This window comes from Eleutherodactylus coqui, chromosome 13, assembly GCF_035609145.1.
Source record: "Eleutherodactylus coqui strain aEleCoq1 chromosome 13, aEleCoq1.hap1, whole genome shotgun sequence".
In the NCBI taxonomy this organism is placed as follows: Eukaryota; Metazoa; Chordata; class Amphibia; order Anura; family Eleutherodactylidae; genus Eleutherodactylus; species Eleutherodactylus coqui.
The window spans coordinates 84,535,983-84,560,420 of record NC_089849.1 but is presented as its reverse complement, the minus strand read 5'-3'; the positions used below and the strand labels follow the sequence as shown (position 1 = coordinate 84,560,420).

General features: G+C 45.4%; 1 protein-coding gene across 1 annotated transcript in view; it reads right to left on the bottom strand.

Annotated features, from left to right (window-relative positions):
- The window catches only part of NPB (neuropeptide B), a 116,998-nt gene that overhangs the window by 68,031 nt on the left and 24,529 nt on the right, over positions 1–24,438 (bottom strand). The window lies entirely within an intron of this gene.

Below are 24,438 nucleotides of genomic sequence, written 5' to 3'. Positions count from 1 at the left end.
GTGGGTCACCTCCTCATACTTTACACTACTGATACTACTAAACCAGAGGGCAAGGGCGGCCTCACATGAGCAAATTGCTCCGCTCGCCGCCCGGCAAGTACGCAACGACATCACGTACTTGTGCGCCACTGATTACCATGCGCTATCTTGGCATGTATGCACACATAATACGTGCCAAGATAGAAAATGCTGCGACTTTTATTACACGCGTATGTCACACAATGTGTAAGCGGCAAGATTCGCGTATTACACGGGCAGAACCTGCGCACATAATACACTGTAACAATACGTTCGTGTGAAGGAGCTCTTATGCTGTGCACATGTAAATTGGTATGTATGTTGAACTCCTCCCCCAAATGGCCTTCTGAGCAGGCTGTGCATCTACCAGCTATTATCAGCAGAGGGCACTATAATGCTACCCTCTCAACTTCTTCCCGACTTTACACTCCTAGAACACTTGTGACTACTGCGTTGCATTAGAGAAACCTTTCATATGCTTCTGACAGTCTGTATTTCGATGGCAGTACTGATTGCCCGAGTGATCAGCAGCTCCGTCAGATGACTCGGTGTTGCTGTGTTATGTGTGACCGCGGTGTCGGCAGATGTAACCAATAACCTGTGCTCTTTGTCCTCACTTTTTCTATTCCTTGGCAAAGCTATGCAATTGGGAGATGTCCTGCTTTTAATGCGCTCTGTGCAGGGGGCTGAAGATGAAGGCTACACAGGGAGACAAAATGCTCCTTTAAAATAATTCCATTTATTGAAGATCAAGGTGTGTTTGTTGTTTTTTTTTTTATAAATTCTTATTGTCCGTCCAAAATAAACTGTCTCCCCCCCCCCCCCCCCCCCCCCTTCCTCTTCTCCCAACAACAAGTGCAATCAAACTTTTGCAATAACTTTACATCACTGTTGAAGAATTCTGGCTACTACTCTTTGCAGACTTGTTATAATTTGGCTACATTTGGAGGGCTTTTAAGAATAAGCTGCTCGGTTTAAGCTTTTAACTCGGCATCCGTTTGGGAGAAAATTGCATTTTATTAGTAGCAGCCACAGGTAGAATTACTACAGGACTACTAAAGTAGTCCTCCATATTTATGAGCAGCATCTAGCCCCGCCCACAGCGCCCTTCAGTCACTTACTGACTGCTGTCTGCCTATTACTGTGCATAGAGAGCTGCCAATCATTGGCTGGAGACTGAGGTGGGAGTGGCCGGCCAACAGCTTGTGAATATGCAGGCCTAGTTCTATGCTACTAATAAAATGCAAGTTTCTCCGAAACTACTGCACAGATCCACACAGCAGATATACCAGTGTGATCAGTGCGACTGTCCCTACTTCATGATCCTCTCAAGGCTTAGGTTTCATCTAAGCCCTTCAGAGGTGGACTTGCTTGTGTGCTTCGGGCCGTTATCCTCTTGCATAACCCGACTCCATGGGCGTTAGGTCACAAACTGATGGCTGGCCATTCTTCTGCTTTATCTGAGAACGCAGAGTTCTTAATTCCATCAGTTCTGCCAAGCTGCCCAGGTCCTGCAGAACAATACATCCCCGACCATCACACTGCTACCACCAAGTCTGGCTCTTGGTATGATGGTTTCATCATGGAATGTGTCGGCAGCTTGACTTCACATGCAACAGGACCCGTCTCTTCCAAAAAGTTCCATCTTTGATTCATCAGTTCCCACAATACTATTCCAAAAGTTTTGAGGGTCGTCTACATGTTTTTTGGGAAATGCAAGATAATCATTTGTGTTGTCTTTGCGCCATCAACCCTCCTATAGACGCTATTTTTGTCTTTCCCGGGAAGTCATGGAACCTTAACTGGAACACGTGAGGTCTGCAGTTCTTTAAATGTCTGTCTTTTGGGACCTTCTGCATGAGTCGGTGAAATTGTGGTAGGTTGGTCACTCCTGGAAAAGCTCACCAACTGTTCTATGTTTTCTCCATTTGTGGATAATGGCCTTTCCTGTGGTCTGCCGGAGTCCCAGTGTCTTTAGTATTGGCTTTTGCAACCTTTTCTAGACCGGCAGATTTCGAAGAATGTTTCGTATTTGTATTTGACTCTATAGAACGTGGTGCCTTCTTGGGACCCTCCATCCTGCTTCGTGTCTCCAGGCGGGTTCTGTTTAAGAGGTGTTTAGATACAACAGGTCTGGCAGTAATCCTCCCTGCGGGCAGCCGGTGAAATTTCACCCAATTGTCAATTGAATTTGATTAACTGTTAGATTTAATAGCTGAGGGGGTGATTAATAATACTTAGGGCCAGGAAGGGGGAACAGAATCCTTTAAAAAGATGTTTTGTTCACTTGTTATCCGTCTAATCTTACAAATGGTTTGGTCGGACAGTCGAGTATGCCATACGCAAAAATAGGAGACTTAGGGAGTGCAGCAAATCCTTTGTCATAGCCGGGTGTACCTGAGTAATGCCGGCATTCGTTCTAGTGGATAGAGACAGAGGGGGAAACTTACTGAAACTCTTTAACGTGTACATGGGTGATTTCTGAGCTTTACGAGATGCACATGAGGAGAACCTATTATGTCCAATGGGCTAATTTACATGAGCGATTTTTGCATAATCGCAGCATGTCCTATTTTTGGGCAATTCTGTTCAAGAACTGCCCATTATTTCCTGTCTGTGGAAAAATCACATGTCATTCAATGTCCATGTGAATACGATGCATTTTTTCTTTTACAACTACAGGACCAACGTGATTTTTTTTTTTCTACACATCAAATGCATATATCGCTATGTATGTTTTATCACAAAATGCATCGCAATTGCAGAAAATCCCCTCTGTTGCCTTCTAAGAGGCCGGAAAGCAATGTGGCTGTTTAACGTATGCCCTCCATGTGTGTAGGGCTGGCCAATCTGAAAGCAGCATTAAATTCCTTAGACTACCGCTGTCCAATGTACATCTATCCGAAGAGCTCTGAGGCTATCTTAACTCTTTTCAATCCAGTGTCAGACCTCGCCCAACATTGAGATTCCCCTGCTTAGCTCCACCGTTGGATGAGGTCCAACATGTTTCTAACACGATGCAGAAGAGAGCTTGAAGCCCTCTTCTGTATATGTGTGTTACACTATGAAGAAGAGAGGTCTGACATCGCAGTTCTCTTCTGTATATGCATATAACACTATAGAGGAGAGAGGTCTGACATAGCTGTTCTCTTCTGTATATGTATATTATAGATCTCTCCTCCATACTGTAATATGTAGGAAACTGGATTGGAAAGAGTTAAAAGACAAGAGGGGCCTAGGATCTGGCAGATGTGTAGCAGGGACTAGAAGGTCACTTTTAAGAGTATCTGCGCTTCCACTTCAGAGCGCTCCTGCTCCATCCACCAGATGAAGACGGCTCTATATAAACTTACATAACATTATATTGGGTCGCTTCCAGCTGCCGTAGCAGGAACGCTCCACCGTGCAGGTACTCTTTAATGCTTCTAGTACATCTTAACACCCTGTTTGCCAGAAGCTGAGCTGGTGTAGCTTTGTACTAATAATTTATCCCAACTTTTTGTGTAAAGTGCAGTAATTCTGCCGGGTGACCGGAGGCTCCACCCACTTTAATTTTAGGTGGCTTTTCAAAAAGAAAAAAAAGCAACATTTTAGCACAAAATAAGGCATGTGCCAAAACATGTGTTCCAGCAGATGGTGCTAATCACACATGCCCCCAGCGTTGTTCTATGTATGTGCAGAGCAGGTGCTCACTTAGTGGGTCCTGGCCACGGGATCGAACCACCGCTCTGATTGCATCACGCCTCTATTTGTATTAGTACTGTTCTTGGGTCAGCATGCTCCACCGGCCAGTCCTGTACAAGGACATACAAACACTTGTGCAGCAGCCACTCCAACAACTTGGTCTCCGGTGTGCTGGCTCTATAGAATATATTAGACCTGTTCTCGTAATGCACAGAGCTGCCCCGTCCCAACACACATCTTCTCATGGACAGAGAACAGCAAACTCAGTTTTGATTTCCTCCCGAAGAGTTTCAGAGTATACAAAGATGTAGAGATAATTAGTTATGTAACACCTCAGATTAATCACGAAGGAAGCCCTGGTCAACTGCGTTTACAGTCTGTAAAGTGGGGGGCATATGTGGTAGGACTGTTGGGGTACAGCTGGTATCTAGAAGAGAGGAGTTCACTCTAGTGCATTGTTAGCCTAATTAGGAACTATCACAGTTGAGGGACTACTTAAATATTAACCTCTTACAGCCGTCGTTAAAAGATGCGCATCAGAACAAAGCCCTTTGATGGCGTTATCAGAAGCCTGCCACGAGTCTCCTGTGCCGTAGAGAGCAGGTGCTCAGCTGTTGGATTACAGCGGGCACCAGCTCAAACAGCGGGGACCGGAGAGCTCTCTGCTTTCTGTGGCAGACAAAGCACTGACAGAGTGGGGGGCTCACTCACACCCATCAGACCCCTGCAATGTGATTGCAGGGTCTTGATGGGTTACTATGGCACCTGGGTCAGCTAGCTACAGTGGCCTGTGAGCCTTAACCGCTGGCTGAGCTTCATAGGCTTTGTAAGGCATTGCTATATTAAAGGGTGTTCCTCTCATAAGGCCCCCTCTATGAGTCAGATTGGAGAGTCGCTCCCAATTGTGCCACACTGAAGCTATCACGGCCGCCATGTAAATACTACATTTACCCTACAGGTGAAACGCTATGGCTTTCCTTGGCAAAATCCACATTTTGTGAGTAGCGGGACTGGAGACAATCGGCTAATCTCCGCCATATCTCCTTTCTGGAGGAGGTTGTCCGTGATGAGTGTAGAGCAAGGCAGGCAATAAGCGCTGGAAGAACAAATGCTTTGATGGAGAGTTCTCGTAGACTTCACTATACTTGTGTCAAAGGAGACCTTTTTTTGCATGTCCGCTACAAGAAGTGCAAAAAAGCCCAAGCAAAGGTCGTCTTGTGATGTGATTTTTCTCAGTATCATTTTCCAGCAGTAGCGGACTACACGGCCCAGACACCACCTGGGAAGGTGCAGGGTCATCTGTTAGGAGCTCTTGCTTCTGTCTTTCCTGGCAACCCCAGGAAAAAAAACATGCAGGACATTTATTTGCATCCTACAGCCAAGACAAAGGAGCTGCTATGTCTTTAAAAAGTGCGTTGCAGTCATCTTAAGGCCCATTTACATGGAGCGATGATCGCTCAGCTACTTAAAAGCTTATTAGCGTGTAAATGAAGCCTTAGCTGAATGCAGTTAATAGCCCGAGGGCTCTTATCTGCTTTCAGTTCCTTTGTTCTCTGACGGGAAACAATGCTAAGGCCAAACGATGATTTTTAGTTTGGCCTGAATTTAGCGATCAGCTAGCAGTACACAAAAAGTGCGCAATGGCCACGCATTTAAATGCTATGATTATCGCTCAAACAATTGCTTTTTAGCGATTGATTTTATTTTTTTTATTTTTTTGAGCACTCATCGCTCCGTGTCAATAGGCCTTTATGCTGTGTTCACATTTCACTATTTTGCTCTGGTTAACGCTTGTTGTACATTGTTACATAGCAAAACTATGTAACAAAACATAAACCTAGCCTTATGAAGTACCTCAGTAGGGGATAGCCATACCTTTCCATTACAGCATATATCCTGTTCACACAGTTACTGTATTTTTCAGACTATAAGATGCATTTTTCAGCAAAAGAAATAAACTTTACGCAAAGTGCTTGCATCTTAAGCTCCAGAGTTAGGGGAAGGGGGGTCTGGTCATGCTAGAGCCCTATGACCATTACCTCACTGATCTAGCTGAACACTGGGAACGTGTGCTGGCTAGAGATGAGCGAGCGTACTCGGATAAGCACTACTCGCTCGAGTAATTGGCTTTATCCGAGTATCGCTGTGCTGGGGTCTAAAGATTCGGGTGCCGCTGCGGCTGACAGGTGAGTCGCAGGGGAGAGCGGGCGGGAGAGAAGGAGAGAAAGATCTTACCTCCGTTCCTCCCCGCTCTCCCCTGCAGCTCCCCGCTCCGGGCCGGCACCCGAATCTTTAGACCCGAGCACAGCGATACTCGGATAAAGCCAATTACTCGAGCGAGTAGTGCTTATCCGAGTACGCTCGCTCATCTCTAGTGCTGGCTAATCAGTAGGGAGAACCATGCGGCAATAAATACTATGGCTGCATAGTTCTCCCTCGCCGATCAGTGTAGGAGAGGAAAACCTCCTGCCCAGCAGATAATGCGGACATAACAGCCAGGATAAGGCTGCTTTTACAAAGAGCTCTAAATTCATTGGAACAGCTTATACAGGCAATCTTTTAGATTTTGTTCGTAAGTTGTTCCTATTCACTGTACAAGCGTCAGACGAAACAATTGTAGTTTGCACGCAACAAGGTGTTAAAGAGTGAGTGATTAACTGCAAAAATGGACAGACGAGCAAGAAAATTCCTATTTGTCGTCCAATCGCTGCCTGCGTTTACACTGAACAATTATTCAAATTCACACAATCCAACCATTTTTTGAATTTTGGTCTGTCCTCCCTAAATCACTCACAATCCTACTCGGTGGTGCAGATCCTCCGTCTTGCGTTTGCACCCTCTGGCAACAGAAGAACCTCTCGTGATTTCACGACCACATGATCGGGGTGGCCAGTTTGGGATCTACACCAGGTAATCTACTGCACTTGTGTTAATAGAATAAATGTGTATCCTGCATGCTGCCTAGCTGTGGGTGTATAATGTGGTTATCCAAATGTAATAAGGCCGGGTTCACGCGCAGCATCCAAGTTGTGGAAGTTTCATGCAGAAGGATTCTGCAACTATGTACAGTATGTTAGTGAATGGGCTTTAACAACCCCTATTAGGGCTCCTGCACACTTGTGTTTTTGTTGCGCTTTTTTTTAATGCAATTGTCAATGGGACTTTCTAATGTTAAAACCGCATCACACAAAAATCCCACAGCACAAACTTTCGCTCAGCAGGCAGAGTCAATGGCCGGAGAGATAAAGGTTTCTCATTTTGTACATCCTTCACCACCGCGGCGAAAATATCTATGATGTGTGAACAGCCACAAAGAAAACAATCTACGAACCCACTGATGGCCAAAAATAAATGGGAGGCAGATATCAGCCCCATCGAGGAGTCCCAATGGGAAGAGATTTTGAGTATGACCCCTAAATAGAGATGAGCGAACGTACTCGGTAAGGCCAATTTCGCAATCGAGCACCGCGATTTTCGAGTACTTCACTACTCGGGTGAAAAGTACTCGGGGGCGCTGTGGGTGAGCGGGGGGTTGCAGCGGGGAGAGAGAGAGAGCTCCCACCTGTTCCGCGCTGCTACCCCCGCTCCACCACGCCCGCCCCCCGGCGACCCCTGAATCTTTTCACCCGAGTAGTGAAGTACTCGAAAATCGTGGTGCTCGATTGCGAAATCGGCCTTACCGAGTACGTTCGCTCATCTCTACCCCTAAACCATCACTGAGTGAGTCACATCGGCTGTCACAACTCTATCTACTACATAGAGTATATCGCACTCCAGCATTCCTGCGTGACAGAGAAGTAAGGGATAACCCGCCATGTATAATGTGTAAGAGCTGAAGTGCAGGTTTAATGCACATGAGGCTGCATTCCCACGAACGTATATCGGCTTGGTTTTCACGCCTGGGGGCGGGGCTAATTCTTGGAACTTAGCTCCGCCCCCAGCCCACCTCTCCCCATTGCAAATAGTGCAGAGGGGCGGAGAGGGGGTGGGAGCTCAGTTCCTGCTCCTGGCTCTTCCATCCCCCCCCTTGCACACGAGGACAACGTATATCGTGAAAACCGAGCCGATATACGTTCGTCTGAATGCAGCCTGAGGTGGGGATGACCAAAATGAAACATATTGTATAGATGATGAACACTCAATAATAAATACCAGAGATGATGATAATTTCGATCTTTCCCCACTAGTGTGCATACTGGGGGATGTGAGTGATCTATCAATAGAGGAACAGGAACAAATATAGCAAGAAAACTGACAGCCCAACACTGGTAGGATGAAGCGCCCGCCGCAGTGGGAGAGTTTAAAACTAAAGTTAATTATCTGTTACTCTGGGGAAAAGGGATATTTCTCCCCAAATATGACAAGATATGGGAAATGGCCGAGTACACCTGGAGCGGCAGTTAACAACTAGGTTATGGCGCTATCCCAGCCGAGATAGGAGTGTTGCGTATCTTCTCTGTTGCAGCAGGTGGTAGTGGGAGTACGAACGTAATGTAAATGCGTAATGTGGGTCATATCCTACATTTATGTACTTAATAGAACATAAATAAAAGCCACGCCTGTGATGTGGCTTGATGGACTGCCTGTCAGATCGAGGTATAACGTAGTACTACGGTATTACATTATACTGCAGGAGTGATCAAACCATCACAAGTTCATGTGCCCCATGGGGATTAAAAAAATAAATAAATATGAAAATAGTTTTTTTTTCTTTTTTTTAATATAAACGCACTCCCCCTTTCCCTATATTCATAACGAAAACAAATCAGCATTCTAAAACAGAATATGTCTTTGGTATCACTGCTTCCATAAGGCGGGGTTACCACAGGACGGAAATCTTACGGCTTGGCTGCACCAAAAAGCTGTGAGATTTCCGCAGGAGAGCTGCAGCTTCAAAACCCGCGGCATTTTGCTGGGGGTTTTGGAGCGGTTCGGCCACCGGCATTCTGTTGCGGCTTTCTTTCCCCATATAGAGGAGTGAGGCCGCAACGGAAAAAATAAGAATTGACATGCTGCGGCTGTCAATTCCGTGCCGCATCGCCGGTTCCGCCTGGCTTTGCAGCGACGGATTGGCCGCCCTGTGTACAGGAAATTTTTGCAAAATCTCGTCCACATGGCTGGTTAATCCCAGGATTAGAAGCCGCGGGCGGATTTGCTGCATGGAATTTCCGCGGCAAATCCGTCCCGTGTGACCCCAGCCTTAGGGCGCCCACCCACTGGCGTTTGCGGTTTCCGCGGGAAAAAAACGCAGCGTTTTCGCCGCGTTTCCCGCGATTTTTCCGCGCGTTTTTCGCTGCGTTTTCGCGGCTTTTCCATTAATTTCCATTGACTTTCATGGGTGCATTAGGAGAAAAATAAGGACACATATGCAACTGACAGTTCCTATGTTAAAAACGCAAACGCAACGCAAAAAAAAACGCCAGTGGACAGGAACACATGTTATCTCTATGCCTGTGCAGGAAAAACGCAAAACGCAGGTAAAAAAACGCCAGTGGGTGCTCGCCCTAAGAGTCCGATCTATCAAAGTAACTCATTATTTATCCCACAAGGGGAACATTGTCAGAAAAAAATACACAGTGCCAGAATTGTGGCAAAAGTCCAGGATGCTATCCCATTGCTTTTAATGCGGTCGGCGCTGCTGCCGGCCCCATTGAAAGCAGTGGGTTTTAGGCAACCCCCACAGCATGATTTTCAGGAAAGGGCTTGAATTACAAACCCTTCCCTGAAAATCATCCCTAGCTGGTAAAGAAAACAAAAAAATTCTTTACTCAACTCTCAGACGCATCCTCCGGCTGGCTCCCCTGCACTGCTGTCCAGCACTTTCAGCAGGTGGGGATTTAAAAATCCCGGCCTCCTGAAAGGGCTGTGCTGATTGGCTGAGCGCTCAGCCAATCAACACAGCCCTTGATGAATAGCTAAGCGCTGCCTTTAATTGGCTGAGCGCTAAGCCAATCAGCACAGCCCTTTCAGGAAGTGGGGATTTTTAAATCCCTGCCTGCTGAAAGTGCTGGACAGCAGTGCAGGGGAGCCAGCTGGAGGACATGCCTCAGAGGCGGAGAGGTGCGTAAAGAATTTTTTTGTTTTGTTCACCAGCTAGGGATGATTTTCAGGGAAGGGCTTATAATTCAAGCCCTTTCCCGAAAATCATGCTGCGGGGGTTGCCTAAAAACCACTGCTTTCTATGGGTCCGGCAGCAGCAGCGCAGCTCCCATTGAAAGCAATGGGATAGCATCCTGGACTTCTGCCACAGCTGTGGCAGAGGATACCTTCATTCCCCGCGGTCCCTGCAGGGATGAAGGAATCTCCTGCCATAGCTGTCACAGAAGTCCGCGATATACCCCCTATGTTTTCAATGGGGCTACCGCCCGTGCCGGCCCCATTGAAAACACTGAGCGATATCGCAGATTTCTTCTCTGCAATGTGAAGCTCTGCTGAAACATCGCAAACGAGTATGAAACCATTGAAAATCATTGGTTTCATAATCATCGCTGTCGCAACGCAGGGATAAAAAAAATGCCAAGTGGGTGTCCACCCTTAACTCCGCAGTAAAAAGCTTTTCCACTGCAGAATTTAATTTTTGGTTTAAAAGTAAAGAAGTGCGGATTTTAACAGGTGCGAAATTCAAGCCCCATAAGGATAACATTGTGACCCAGAATTGTGTGTACGGACTGAGGCCTCCCTTACACAGGCGTTTACAGTAAACGCAGCATTTTTCAACGATTTCAGCCTGTGTTTCAGCTGCGTTTTCAGCACAGCTGATTACGCAGCCAAGGAAGCTGAAAAAAAATGTAATTACTCGCCCAGTAGGCGCCATCCCTGCAGACTTCAAGGAGCTTGTCTGTTCAAGCATCTCTTGCTCGTAACGGAGTTTCAAGGTCGCGCCTCCAGCAAGAGATTGCTCCGATTGACTGAGCCGCGAGCCATTCATTCATGGAATGGTTGTGATTGGTGCATCCAGCGTTTGCTATGATTAGCCAATCAGAGCAATCTCTTGCTGGAGGCGGGGTCCTCAAACCCCATCACTAGCAAAAGATCCTCTGACAAGTGCCTGGAGCCCCGGAAAGCCGCGCCAGGGACCCGGACACCGCCAGCATCGGTAAATCTAACTTTTCTTTTTTTTTTTTTAGGTAGTGCAGCTAGCGCTGCATTTAGTGCTGCCCAAAAGGCAGCACTGAGTTGTGCCACGCTTTCAGCAGTGCTGCTAACGCTTCCCATTCATTTCAATGGGCAACACAGGGCTGAAAACGGCCAAAGATGGAACATTCAGCGTTGAAGATGCTGCGTTTTGACGCTTGTCTGAACAGCGCCATTGCATGGAATAGGAACATTTACAGCGTTCAGCGCAGCGCTGAAAAGGCAGCACTAAACACTGCAAAAACAAGTCTGTGTGAGGGAGGCCTAAATCCGTTATGAGAGAAGATTCTCTTTAGGCTGCTTTGCACGAGATTCTCACATGCAACTCACATCGGACAGCGGTTGAAAATCCCGCCCTGCTGAACACCGCACACTGACATATACTATTCTCATCCGAAAATCGAACAAGAGCCGGGCGTTCTGCGATTTTTAAACTCTATCAGTCCGAATATAAAAAAGAAAATTCCGTGTGCATACGCCCGTTCACTTCAATGGGTCCTATTTCTGTCGGATTTTCGAACTAATTTTTCTATACGGTAAAAATGTCCAAATATCCTTAGCCCCCTTTTCTAAAACAGAACATTAAAGTTATTGATGGAAGCCCCTCTGATCTGTTATACAACCGGGGATGTTTAAATGAATACAAGATAGTTTCCCTATTTTCTGTTGTCTAAACCTGGGTGCATCTTATAGTGCGAAAAATACGGTATATCAAAAACCCATGCCGCGCTCATCATCATGTGGGGTCGTCCTTCCTGAGTCCTTGTCAGCATATGGCTCCTACAGCAATAATACATCTAGGGAGTGGATCCCTTTTTTCGGATCTCTTGCTAGGACATGCCCCCATTAGCGGATGCATTGATACTACCTTGTACCGTAAAAAGGTTGCGGGCGATTCCCTTCTACAGTAATCGTCCTGGGCATGTGATTAGGGATTTGCCTGTGGGGAGTTTATACAAGAGCATCCGGTTCTACAGGATACACTGCACTATTAGGGTTACGGTACTTATTCTATGCGAAGGCGAAGACAAAAAGAAGTCAAGACCGGAGTGCTTGGGTTCTGTTAGCTGTTAGATGAAGACAGCTGATGACACGTCGGTCACGTTCACTATGCGTTTTAGTGTAGGTTATTATAAAATATTTCCCAATCTCGTATCCCCATGATACCTTGCCATACATATTAGAACCTGGGTGCTGGTTTGTGGCCAAGAGAGAGAAAATCTATAGACATTGCCATATTGCATCATTGTATTCAAAGCAAGAAGAAGGAAAGGACTTGGATGAGTTCTGCAGATGTGGCGCTCCTCACTGTGGGTTGTGCCGCTTTATGAAAAATGCCAAAACTTTTGTATCGGTCTTTGGACAAGGAATATTATATTAAGTCATTTATAAATTGCAGCACCCCTCATGTAATATATACCAAGAATTGGACTAATTCTGGAGTCCAATGTATAGTGTGAAAGACCCTCGTATAAACGGTTACATGAGCCTCTTCATGGTATTACTAACCCTGGTATCGGGGGGCTTCTGCCGCCTCTCAACATGTTTTACTTAACCGTCAGGGAATACATCATATATGTTAGTCAGTGATATAGAAAAGGTGAACAAGATGTATAAAGGTGCAGACTGGGCGCAGAAGGTTCATACCGGGTCCCCTACTGCATACTTTATCCAGCAGGTTTCTGGTGGCATGGACCTGCACTCAGGTCTCTTGGAGTGTTATTCATCTGTCTGAACAGTTACCTAATAGTCATCCAAGACATCAGGCACACAAGGGGTTAGTTTAAGGTTGCATGTCCACGGGCGATAAATCGCCGGCGGATCATGCTGTGTGAAGCTTTCCATAGCGTTGCTCTGGAAAGCGCCAGCATCCACGAGCGGTGAATCATTGCGATTTTCCGCTCGCGGGATCTAAATTGCGGCATGCCATGATTTTCCGTTGTGAGCCTATCTGTTGGATAGGCTCACCGCTGAGACCTGTCAGTGCTCGTCCCCCGCGGCAGAATATCGCTAGCGATATTCCGTGACTGCCATGGACAGGGGGCCTTACTCTAATTCATCTGATTAGGCTGGACTGTATAACAGGGAATGAATGTGAAGTTATGTCTCCCAGCATATATTGGGTTAAAGATTTGCCTACCAGGAAGTTCAGACTTGTTTTTAAATGTTCTGTTTTTTGTGGCATGGACCTGCACTCGGGTCTCTTGGAGTGTTATTCATCTGTATGAACAGTTACCTAATAGTCATCCAAGACATCAGGCACACAAGGGGTTAGTTTAAGGTTGCATGTCCACGGGCGATAAATCGCCGGCGGATCATGCTGTGTGAAGCTTTCCATAGCGTTGCTGTTCTGTTTTTATGTACATAACACGGTGAGGACGCCTTCACACTGGTGAGACAATTGTGCAAGATCTGTGTGCTGTGAGACGCACAAATCTCGCGCAGAATGAAACCTATTCTTTTGAATGGGCTCATTAACATTACTCGTAGCGATGTTTTCCTGCATGGCACTGCGTTGCGAAGCAGGAAACACATCGCAGCTTGTCCTTTCTGCAATAGAATGGTAGAGTTGGAAGGGACCTCGGGTCATCTGTCCAACCCCCTGCTCAATGCAATATCGCCCATTGTTTTCAATGGGGCCAGTGGCGGCAGTGCCGACCCCATTGTAAGCAATGGGAGAACTCTGTGATCCCCTGCCGCGGCGGTGACTGTGATGTGAGGCTGTTTTCACATGAAAGCACCCCCGCATTCACGGGGCCTCACATGGATGGTGAAAGCGATATTGGGCCGTGATTCACTGCCCAACATTGCCCTCGCCAGTGTGAAGGAGCCCACGGCTCCCAATAGTTCTGAAACGCGGCAGCAGTTGTCTTGTTTGTATCCCCGGTTTGTATACGTATTTAATAAAGCTATCATTTTAGGGAAATATTCTGCGCGCGGGACAAATCCTCCTCTTGTCAGGGTGTATTCACACGGCCGATTGTCCTGGGCACGTTCTATCCGATTCCGACAGAATGGGTTATTTCACACGATCAATTTTTCTTTCGGACCAACAATCCAAGTTGGAAAAATCACGGCACGTCTGCTTTTGTGCGATTCTTGTTCAAAAGTTGCTCATTGTTCTCTATAGGAATGCTAATGAACACATCACAATGCAATTTTCACACTTCGGGAACCTCATGAATAAAAAAATCACAGGAATTACAGAGCAGAGAAAAAAACACAATAAAAATCATGTAGAAGAGGTCAGTGGGCACACAGCCTGCGGGTACGTTCACATGGAACGGCAAGGCTGGCATTTTCCACTGCAGAATCCGCAGCATTTCCCCATCAAAAACAGTCAAAATCCACACCAATTTAGTCTTAGTTTTTTTAAGCTGAAAAGCTGTGGATTTTGCCCCAGAATCTTCCACTGTGGAAGATCCGCAGCATTTCCGTTACATGTGAACACACCGTTCGGCCGCTTTCAGACGAGCGTATTGCAAGACGTCTGTAATACAATCATTTTTAAAAGCCGACGTGAAGCCATGTGAGTAGCGCGATAGAGTAACATTAACTCCTTATTACGGTCCCCAAAACAGCCCAACTATGGACCTGGAATACGCTGATCTGAAAGCGGTCTTACTGAGGGACTGGAGCTGTCACAGTCCTTGCATCAGGGGTGCGTGCTCTATTTGTGGTGAGCTGGCTTACACTCTCTCCATGAATCGCTAAAATGAATGAAAGTGAACGATGATCGTTCAGTTTAAACGCGAGCCAACGATGGAACGATGAATGAGAATCATGCGCGTCTCACTCGTCATTCATCATTCATTTTCAGCCGGCATAAAAATCATCAGTGACTTGTTGGCTTCTCGTTGCGTTTAACACTAATCATTCACATAGGGATGTGAAAGACTGAACAAGAAGGGAACGAGACGATCACGCTACTCAACGCTGTCTAAACAGGCTGCAGGAGCGCGAACAAGATGGTGATGACGTCACCAGATCGGGCAAACGAGAATCATGAGGTTTTCGTTCGGTGTAAAGGGGCCATAAGGCTGCATTCAGCATATGCTCCACTACATACACTAACCTCTATGGGCCCACCAAATGCCAAGTGACCTTTTGACATCCATGTGCTGTACTTTTCCTATACATTTGGATATATATATATATATATATTTTTTTTTTTTACAAAGGTGGCATATTAACGAAGCATGCTGCTAACAGTTCATGTATAATTGCATTTTACAGATAATTACAGTGATACCTTGGGTTGCGAGTGTCTCAGCTTACAAGCTTTTCGACTTGAGAGCAGGCTCTCTCACGAATTTTTGCTCTGATTTAAGAGCAAAAACTTGGGTTACAAGCCTCGCTCTCAATTGGGCCGCCGCTGCTGCTGGTGGTCCCATTGAAAGCAATGGCCTGCCGGCAACCCCTGCAGTGATTTTTGGGAAAGGGCTTTAAATATAAGTAAAAAGCTGAAGTAAAAAATATATGCTCACCTGTCCGCCGCTGCCGGGGCTCAGGCGTGTCTAGCTGCCGCTTTTTCTCCCTGCTAAAAAGCTTCAGAGCAGTGCAGGAAGAACAAGCAGCCTGAACCCTGGCAGACAGGGGAGTATATATATATTTTTTATTTTTTTACCACAGCTAGGGATGATTTTCAGGGAAGGGCTTATATTTAAAGGCCTTCCCCAAAAAATCGCTGCAGGGTGTTGGCGTCCTATTGCTTTCAATGGAGCACCTCCATCCCCATTAAAATCAGTGGAAGAGCTTTGTGATCCGGAACAGATTAATGGCTTTTTCATTCATTTCAATGGGGAAAATTGATTTAACTTATGAGTGGGGGGCGGCGGGGAATAGCGGGGAGAGAGTGAGAGAGATCTCTCTCTACCCCCCACCCCCCGAGCATGCTTGGACAAGAATGCAGTTACTCGAGAAGAGTGAGGCTCACTCGAGTAACTGACTTATCCGAGCGTGCTCACTCATCTCTAGTTAAGAGCTCCGTCACGGAACGAATTAAACTCTTAACCCAAGGCACCACTGTATACCCCCCAAAATGTTCTTCTCCTTAGTGGTACTTTGTTTATCAAGTTGCTCGCAAAAGAATGGGTGGTGATCAGAAGTGTTTCTGAAACCCAAAAGTCTACAGAGGTTCCAGCTCATCAAGACACTTTAATAATCCAAGTTTATAAATAACCTTTACAATTAGCAGCAGTCACACCACCTTACCCCGATGTCGCACTTCTGATGCTAACGAGCGGTCTTAGTCATAGTGACTGCAAACAATAAATAGGTGGTGCGACTGTTGATCAGTCCGTGGATTCTCTATTAATAAACTTGGAGTGTTCCAATAAGCTTGATTCTCCATACCTTTCCATGTTCATTGCGTCTGGTCTGAAGTTTTCCCTGCACCAGATCCCATATAACGGGTGAGTGGGTTGGCTCAAACTCATTACATCACAGGTAGAACATTAAGAAAATCCCCAGCTCGTGACCTCTTGGGGTTCCTTGAGGGTTGGCTTGGGAAATACTGGATTAGAGGATTATGTTTGCCCATGTCGCCTAAAACCATGCCATTCAAAGTGAGTTAGAAATAAAGAGAATTGGTGCCTGTGAAAAGCCTTTGTAGCATTGGCAGCCTCATCATAGAGACATTTGTAGGCTGCCTTTAAATCTTTCCATTTGACAAGTACATGGTTCAAGTGCCTTAAAGTATTCTGGAGCAACTGTAGAGGAGAAACACGAGTGCTGAACTCTTCGACAGTCTGAGATGAACTCAAGCTTCAGGAGATATTTTAGCACTGGAATTTCACACCCAACTTCCAACCCTGTTTCTTAGGGATAGACTACACAAGCATCTGTTTATAGGACACACATACAAACTGCTCAATCTCCCCACCTTCCACTCGTGCCCCATTATCCAGTTATGGGAGTGTGGAAGCTGTATGTCAGGCTCGTCATACATAGTCAATACATTTTGGTTAAATGTTTTTGTGGAAAAGATGGCCATACTTGACCCATTGTAATATCCTTCTCTGCTCTCATCTTATATTTCTCACGGTCCAATAGGAGACAGAATATGGCCAAATGATGGCTTTTTTTTGTACCTTGAGCCCTCAGCTATACCCCTGCATGCCTCCAATTACACATACTTTATTTTGTCATATGTGGTATGCTCCATTGGTCTCCGTATATATAGAAGGTATTCTTCCCTAGAGGAACTATACAGGCAATGCATTGGGTGACCTAATCGATGTGTAGAAATATATCACAGGGTCAATACAGAGATCTCTCCCATGATCTATTATTTATACCCAGGACTGTGACTGTAACAAGGGGGCGCCCTCTACGTTTAGAGGAAAGAAGGTTTCTACACCGACATAGAAGGTGGTTCTTTACTGTAAGAGCAGTGAGACTATGGGATTCTCTGCCTGAGGACGTTTTGATGGAGAACTCGATAAAAGGGTTAAGAAGAACCTGGACGCCTTTTGTTGAGCGTAACAATATTATAAGTTATAACCACTAGATGACTGGAGATATCTGATTCAGAGCTCATACACATTAGACTAAGGGCTCCTGCACACTGGCGAGGGCAATATCGGACCGTGATACACGTCCTGATATCGCCTTGGCAATCCTTCTGAAAACCCCTGGATGTGAGGTGTTTTCACATGGAAACAGCCTTGCATCCCTGCGGGGGTTTTCTTCATTCCCGACGCGGCAGGAGATTGCAATGTTCTCCTACAATCCTCCAGAAACAATCCCTCTTTGAAAGAATGTTCTCAAGCATTTTCCACGTATCAGCTGGTGTCATTGAACATGTCTGGCTAGTTTGAAGGGCTGTGACAGCTAATATAGAATAAAATATATATGGCCGAGTCTGTGAAATGAGCCTCACCAGACAATCATTTGTTTAATGGAAGTTCAACCATCAACCTACTTCTATCTAATATGCATGACCATCTTTAGAAGAATTCACTTCCTCACAAAGCTAACATCATATTTTACTGTGGTTGTAAGGCCACTAGCTGCATATGCAACCGAAGACCAAGCCTTCCGGGGGCTCCACTGAAGGCAATGGTCTGCCAGTACCCCTGAAGTGATTTTTCAGGGAAGAGCTTTAAGTATAAGCTCTTCCCTGAAAAATCGGCCCCTTTAGTGTAAAAAAAAAAAAAAATTTATATATATATATATATATATATATATATATATATATATATATATATATATATATATATATATATACATATACACACACACACACACACACACATACACACATATACATACATATACACTTACTTGTCCGCTGCTGCCATGTCCCCGCGGGGATAAAGAACACATCTGCCACATGATGACAGCTGCGTTAGGGGATCCAGCTGCTGGCACTTATTAACGGTTTTTCAGGGAAGGGCTTTAAATATAAACCCTTCTCTGAAAAACAAGCCAAACTAGTGTAAAAAAAAAAAAATCATACTCCCCTTTCTTCAGCTGCCAGGGCTAAGCCACGTCCTGTCTCGGTTCTCCCCGGCACTGCACTGAAGTTCTTTCAGCAGGCGGGGAATTCAAATCCGCGCCTGCTGAAAGAGCTGCTTCTGATTGGCTGAGGCGCTCAGCCAATCACAGGCAGCTCTCGCCTGTTATTCATTCAGCCAATCAGAAGCAGCTCTTTCAGCAGGCGAGAATTTTATATCCCCGCCTGCTGAAAGAACTTCAGTGCAGAGCTGGGGACAGCACAGACAGGACGCAGCTGAGCACCGGCAGCTGAAGAAAGGTATGTTTTTTTTTCACACTACTTTGGCTTGTTTTTCAGGGAAGGGCTTATACTTAAAGCCCTTCCCTGATCCTCTACTACAGCTGTCATCTGTGACAGCTGCGCTATGGAATTATTTATTCCTGCAGGGATGAAGAATTCCTTTGCTGCATCTGTCATATCTGTGACAGGTGCAGCAGGGAATTCTTTATTCCCTGTGGGGATGAAGAAAACATCTGCCGCATGGGGCAGATGTGTTCTTCATCCCAGTGGGGGACACGGCAGCGGCGGACAGGTAAGTTTGTTTGTGTATATTACACTAAAAGGGATGATTTTCAGGGAAGAGCTTATACTTAAACCTCTTACCTGAAAATCAATTCAGGGGTGCCAGCAGCAGCAGCGTCTCCATTGAAGGCAATGTGCAGACCTTCATACATGTGTGTTTTTGCGCGTACAGGGGTGTGCACATATGTACTCACCTATGTATGCACACGCTTGTGTGAAGCCACCCTGAATTTGCATTTGTGGATTACACAGTGAACTGTGTTTACAGACAATGATTTCTGGGAGTATTCCTTAGCCCATGCAGTGATTTGCATTACAGAATCATGCCTGTTGTTAATACAGTGCCCTATCAGGGCCCGTAGACCTTGAGCATCCCTATATTGACCCTTATGCGCAACTCTGAATTTTTTGATGATATTATGTACTGTAGATGGTGGGATATTCAAAGTCTTAGCAATTTTACGTAAAGGAACATTTTTCTGAAATTGTTGGATAATTTTTAGATGCAGTTTTTCAAAGAGCGGTAAACCTCTGACCATCTTTGCTTCTGAGAGACTCTGCCTCTCTAAGGGCTGCTTCACACTGGCAATGGCGATATGGGCTGTGATTCACGGCCCGATATCACCCTTGCAATCCATGTGAAACCCCTGGAAGTGAGGCGTTTTCATGTGAAAACAGCCTCGCATCACTGTGGGTAATCCCTTCATCCCCGTGGGAATCCCTTTTACACCCTACCACGTCTGAAGGAATCAAGCCGCGGCTGTCACAATGATAAACAATAGGCGATATCTCAAAAAGATAGAACATGCTGCGTTTTTTTTTCACGCGACAGCGCATGAGTGAAAACATCGCAGATGGTAATGAAACCATTGAAAATCATTGCTTTCATAATTCTGTGTTTTCAGTCACTCCCGCATCACGCAAAAATCGCACGATTTTTTTTCACCAGTGTGAACCTGCTGAACATTCTCTTTTTATACACAGTCATGTAACTTAGTAGAAAATTGACTCCCCAGCTCTTCTTCATTAGTACCACTTAGTTTTCCAGCCTTTTGTCACCCCTGTCCCAACTTTTATGAGATGTGTTGTTGCCATCAATTTTTGAATGATTTTTTTTTTTTTTTTTTATAATGAAATGGAAAGATGTCTCACTTTCAACTTCTAATATGTGTTTCTTCGTGCCATTGGGAATAAAATATGGTTATATGAGATTTTCAAATCATAGTTTTTTTTTCTTCACATTTTACACAGTCTCAACTTTTTTGTAATTGGGGCTGTAGAACATTTGACAGCTGTTCTTGAGGAGAATGGGGAACCCACTGCAGCGGTAAGCCCCTTCCCCATCATAGAGTACAGCAGGTTCTGTGCTGTTAATGCCATTATGGACTCTTCCCCAGCAGTACACACTATGACAGTCCCATTAAATCTAAGGCTGTGTGATCCACACTGCAGGGGAGCTTACTGAAAATGACCTGTGCCCTGTAGTTCACACCACACTTGTACACTGTATCAGCATTCTGGCACTGATTGTAGTTATTTTAGTGGAAGTGTTTTTTTGTAGTCATGATTATTACAAAGCAACTGTACTCATCTACCAAATACTCGCAGGATTGTAGACTCTAGATGGCCTTGATTTTAGAACAGAGCTTATCAAGCTATCCGGAAAACAGTACGCTTGTGAGGGAAACTATGTGGCATTATGTACTGATGTACTGCCAAGATATTTACGAGTATGTAACCTCATTGTAGTGTATGCCACATTCATCAGCAGACGAATACAGTTCAGCTACGGCTTACCACTATTTCCAAGTGTAAACATCTATTTTTTTAGTAAATAAGTCCCTTCTCCAATTTATAAACTTTGCAGTCGTCAGAAAAATAGGTGGTGGTGGGACTTAGTAAATATGCCTCTATCCAGGGGCGTAACTAAAGGCTCAGGGGCCCTGATGCAAAAGGTGAGCTGGGGCCCCCCCCTCTATCTGTATCTGTTCCCGTACCCATACCTAAACCATGCTGCACAGAGGCATAACTTGAAGCTTCTGGGCCCCAATGCAAAACCTGTAACAGGGTCCCCAACTATAATGCTTTATTCATAGTACTGGGGTCCCTGTATGGAGAAGAGAGGCCTTATGGGCCCCCTAAGGCTCCTGGGCCCGGGTGCAACCGCATCTCCTGCACCCTCTATAGTTACGCCCCTGCCTCTATCTTTACATGCCAGACCTCAAAGGCCTTTAGGGCCACTCAGATGGTTTTTTTTTTATTATTATTCATTATGTAGCTATCCCTCCACTATATATAAGTGAGCTAGTGTTACCTTCGTTAGTTATTCGTTTCTATCTGAAACTCTATCGGGCCCCCTTTTCCTCAGATGGTCATGTGATCTCAGTTCTGAGCAGCTCAGATTTCCTCGGGGTTATGTGTTCAGTGTGTAGTCACTTCCTCAGTCTGCATGATGCTGTTACATTTGCCCTATCACAGAAGCTGCCTACAGGGGGATACAGACACTCCTATTACAGTTACTGATGATAATCACACAGTTCCTGTCATACAGGTATAACAGAGGAGATCACAGCTCATCCTCTTGACTGTACACTTATGTTCTGAAGCTTATACAGGTGAATTTAGAAGGTAATAATAATTGAACTGTTGCCTCAGAAGGCATAAATGGTATAGCCTCTAGCTAATGCTGTACTGATGCATCATGGGATTGATGTGAAAGTGAAACAAAAAAAAATCTTACTATAAAGATAGTGTCTGATAAGTATCAGACAGGGGGCTGCACTGCATGGAAGTGGATGTAATGTCCTGTCACACTCTGGAGACATCCAGAGTGTGACAGGGCAGGAATGAAAAGACGTGGCCCTTTAAAGGAGTTCTGTTAAAAAAAAAAATCTATACTTACCTATTCCTCCCAAGGCAGTCTTCTCACCGATCTTTTCCTAGCTCCTCCAGTCTTCTGGGTCACCTCACCTCCAGCCGGACAGATCCTCTTCTTCCTGTGATAAAGCGTACATTGCCGGCCTACTGCTTCCTATAGAGCAATGAATGCTACATCACTAGTGACGTAGCCTTCACTGCCTAGCAGGGAATGCCGAATCCTCAGCAGCCTGCTTTAGCATGACTGTGCAATGTCTCACTGATAGTGTTGCCTATACTATATGAAACACTAACGGCGAGATATCGCGCTAAAGGAGGCTGCCGAGAATTCGGCATTCTCTGCTAGGCAGTGAACTCTACGTTCTTCCTGCCCTACAGGAAGTGAACTGCAGCTAATGGACAATCCAAAAAAGGAAGAAGAGCATCCAGCCGGCTGTAGGTGAGGTGACCCAGGGGACTGGAGGAGCCAGGAGAAGATCGGTGAGTAGAAGATGCGGTAAGAAGACTGACTGGGGAGGAATAGGTGAGTATTGATTTTTTTTTTCTAATGACAAAACCCCTTTAACCCAACAACATTGTTAAAAAAAATACGACTCACAATAGAACCTCTGTATACTGAGTTGCACAGCTTGGCCTCTGTCAGTGTCAGCCCTTGCTGTCAGCAGCTGGTTATGGGCAGCTGTCCCTCTGAATGCTACCTAGAAAGTAGAGTTCTTGCTGAAACGACTCAATGCAGAGCGTTTCGTCACACGAGAGCTCATCTGCACCTTTGGTACACTTTCTTTTGTTCTAGAGCAGTTCAGATTATTGCTTATGAAACCAGTGGACTATATGAAGGAATTGGAGACGGGTCAGAGTTCTACAAGGAGCCTTTTGTTTGGCCTCCACAAAGAAAAATGTGTTTCGTGAACAACAGCTTTTTTGTCTTGCGTGAGGGCCTCTTATGTAAAGTGTAGATTAGTAAATTTCAGGATGATATTGCTGTCAGTCATCATTCTGGCATCAGTTCAGAAGTCGGCAGGAATGACGATGTCAAAACCAGGCAGCATAAAATAGTACAAGGATAACACAATAATAATACAGGTCAGTGGGGGATTGTGGCCTCCTGTCCACGGGTGATTCTGCATTGCGTTAGCTGTGGTGATACTCCACACACGGGTAATGCATGAAACGCTTTCCATAGGATAACTATGAAAAGTGCAGCCCGATGTACACCAGCGGAAAGCCATAGCGATTTTCATAATGATAGGTTCATTGTGGAAAATCGCAGTGACTTTAAGTGTTCTCCCGCGGCAGAAATCCGCTTGCGTTAAAATGCAACGCCGGTGGACAGGCGGCCTAAAACTGATGTGCACCAATTAGAGCTATACAGGCTGTGCACAGAAATCCCTATCCAGGGGCAAAAGAGATCTTCCCAGCATTATACGAGTTGGAACTGCTTGTTCTGGCGCCAAAATAACCGATGAAAATCAATTCAAGACAAATTAGCCTAACCAATAGTTTCTGACTGTAAAGGATTTATTACCTTACAGAAAATGTTCAAAATGACTGCCGACAGCGGCTATACAAAGGTGTGCACGGTGGAGTGTGGCGGAATGGAAGGCATGTAGCATGTCACCATTGCACAGGCTACTCATATATTCATCTGTCTAGTTCACCAGCATCAGGAGGTGCTTCTGGGGATCTGCTATAGACAGCCGCCTTATGGCGATCCCACAGGAAGAAATCCAGAGGGGTCAAGTATGGGGAACGTAGTGGCCAAGGAACAGTGTGTGTCCACAGAAATGGCTATCCAGGGGCAAAGGAGATCTTTCTCTTTCAATTTCATTGATTGCATTACATAACAATTTTGTCCCAACAACATTTAGCAGCCACTTTGGGCCTTATAGCCACATAACCAAGGCTTAGGGAGTCCTGCCTGTAAAATGTTCGAGTTCTACACAAATGGTTGACCAAGTGCACCAAGTCTCAGTGAGGTAGCTTGCTTAGATCAAGAACAGTGGCAACTCAAACTTGGATAATTTTTCGAAACATCTGCGAGGGAAGAGTGACTTTCATGCAAATGGATCTAGTGCCTCAACCAAGTTATACACAAAGCTGAAACTGTGCAGAACTTCCTACAGGTGGTGGAGGAACATTCTGTAAAAATTCCCGTACAATTGAAGGTGGTCGAGCAGGGACCCTCTCCCAGATTCGGCCAGTTGACATGGAATGACCCTTACACTAATTCATCTTAAATTGATTCCCTTTGGTTATTTTAGAGCTGGAACCAGTGGCTCCACACACATACCCTCATGTAATGCTGAGGTCACTTTTGCCCCTAGTTATTCCTGTGGACACGCTGTATGGCGATATATAGAGATAAGCAGTGCTGCACAGCTGTTGCTTATCTGTACCCTAGGTGTACACAGTAGGTGTTGCTTATCTGTTACAGATCACTTGTGTTGTTTCCTCTTCTGTGCCAACCTTTAGCTCAGAAAGAAGAATGAACATGTTAGTGGCTAGTGACTGGTTCACTGGGGCATCATTGTATGGGCATATTAAGGACTATCCTTTTGGGGGCAACGGTGGATGACACTGTTATGAGAGATTATTTCCGGTTTACCTTAAGACCCATTTACATTGAGCGATGATCACTCAAACGACAGTTTGAGTGACAGCTTTGAGCGATCATTTTGCGTAAACTATTAAGTAGCTACTCA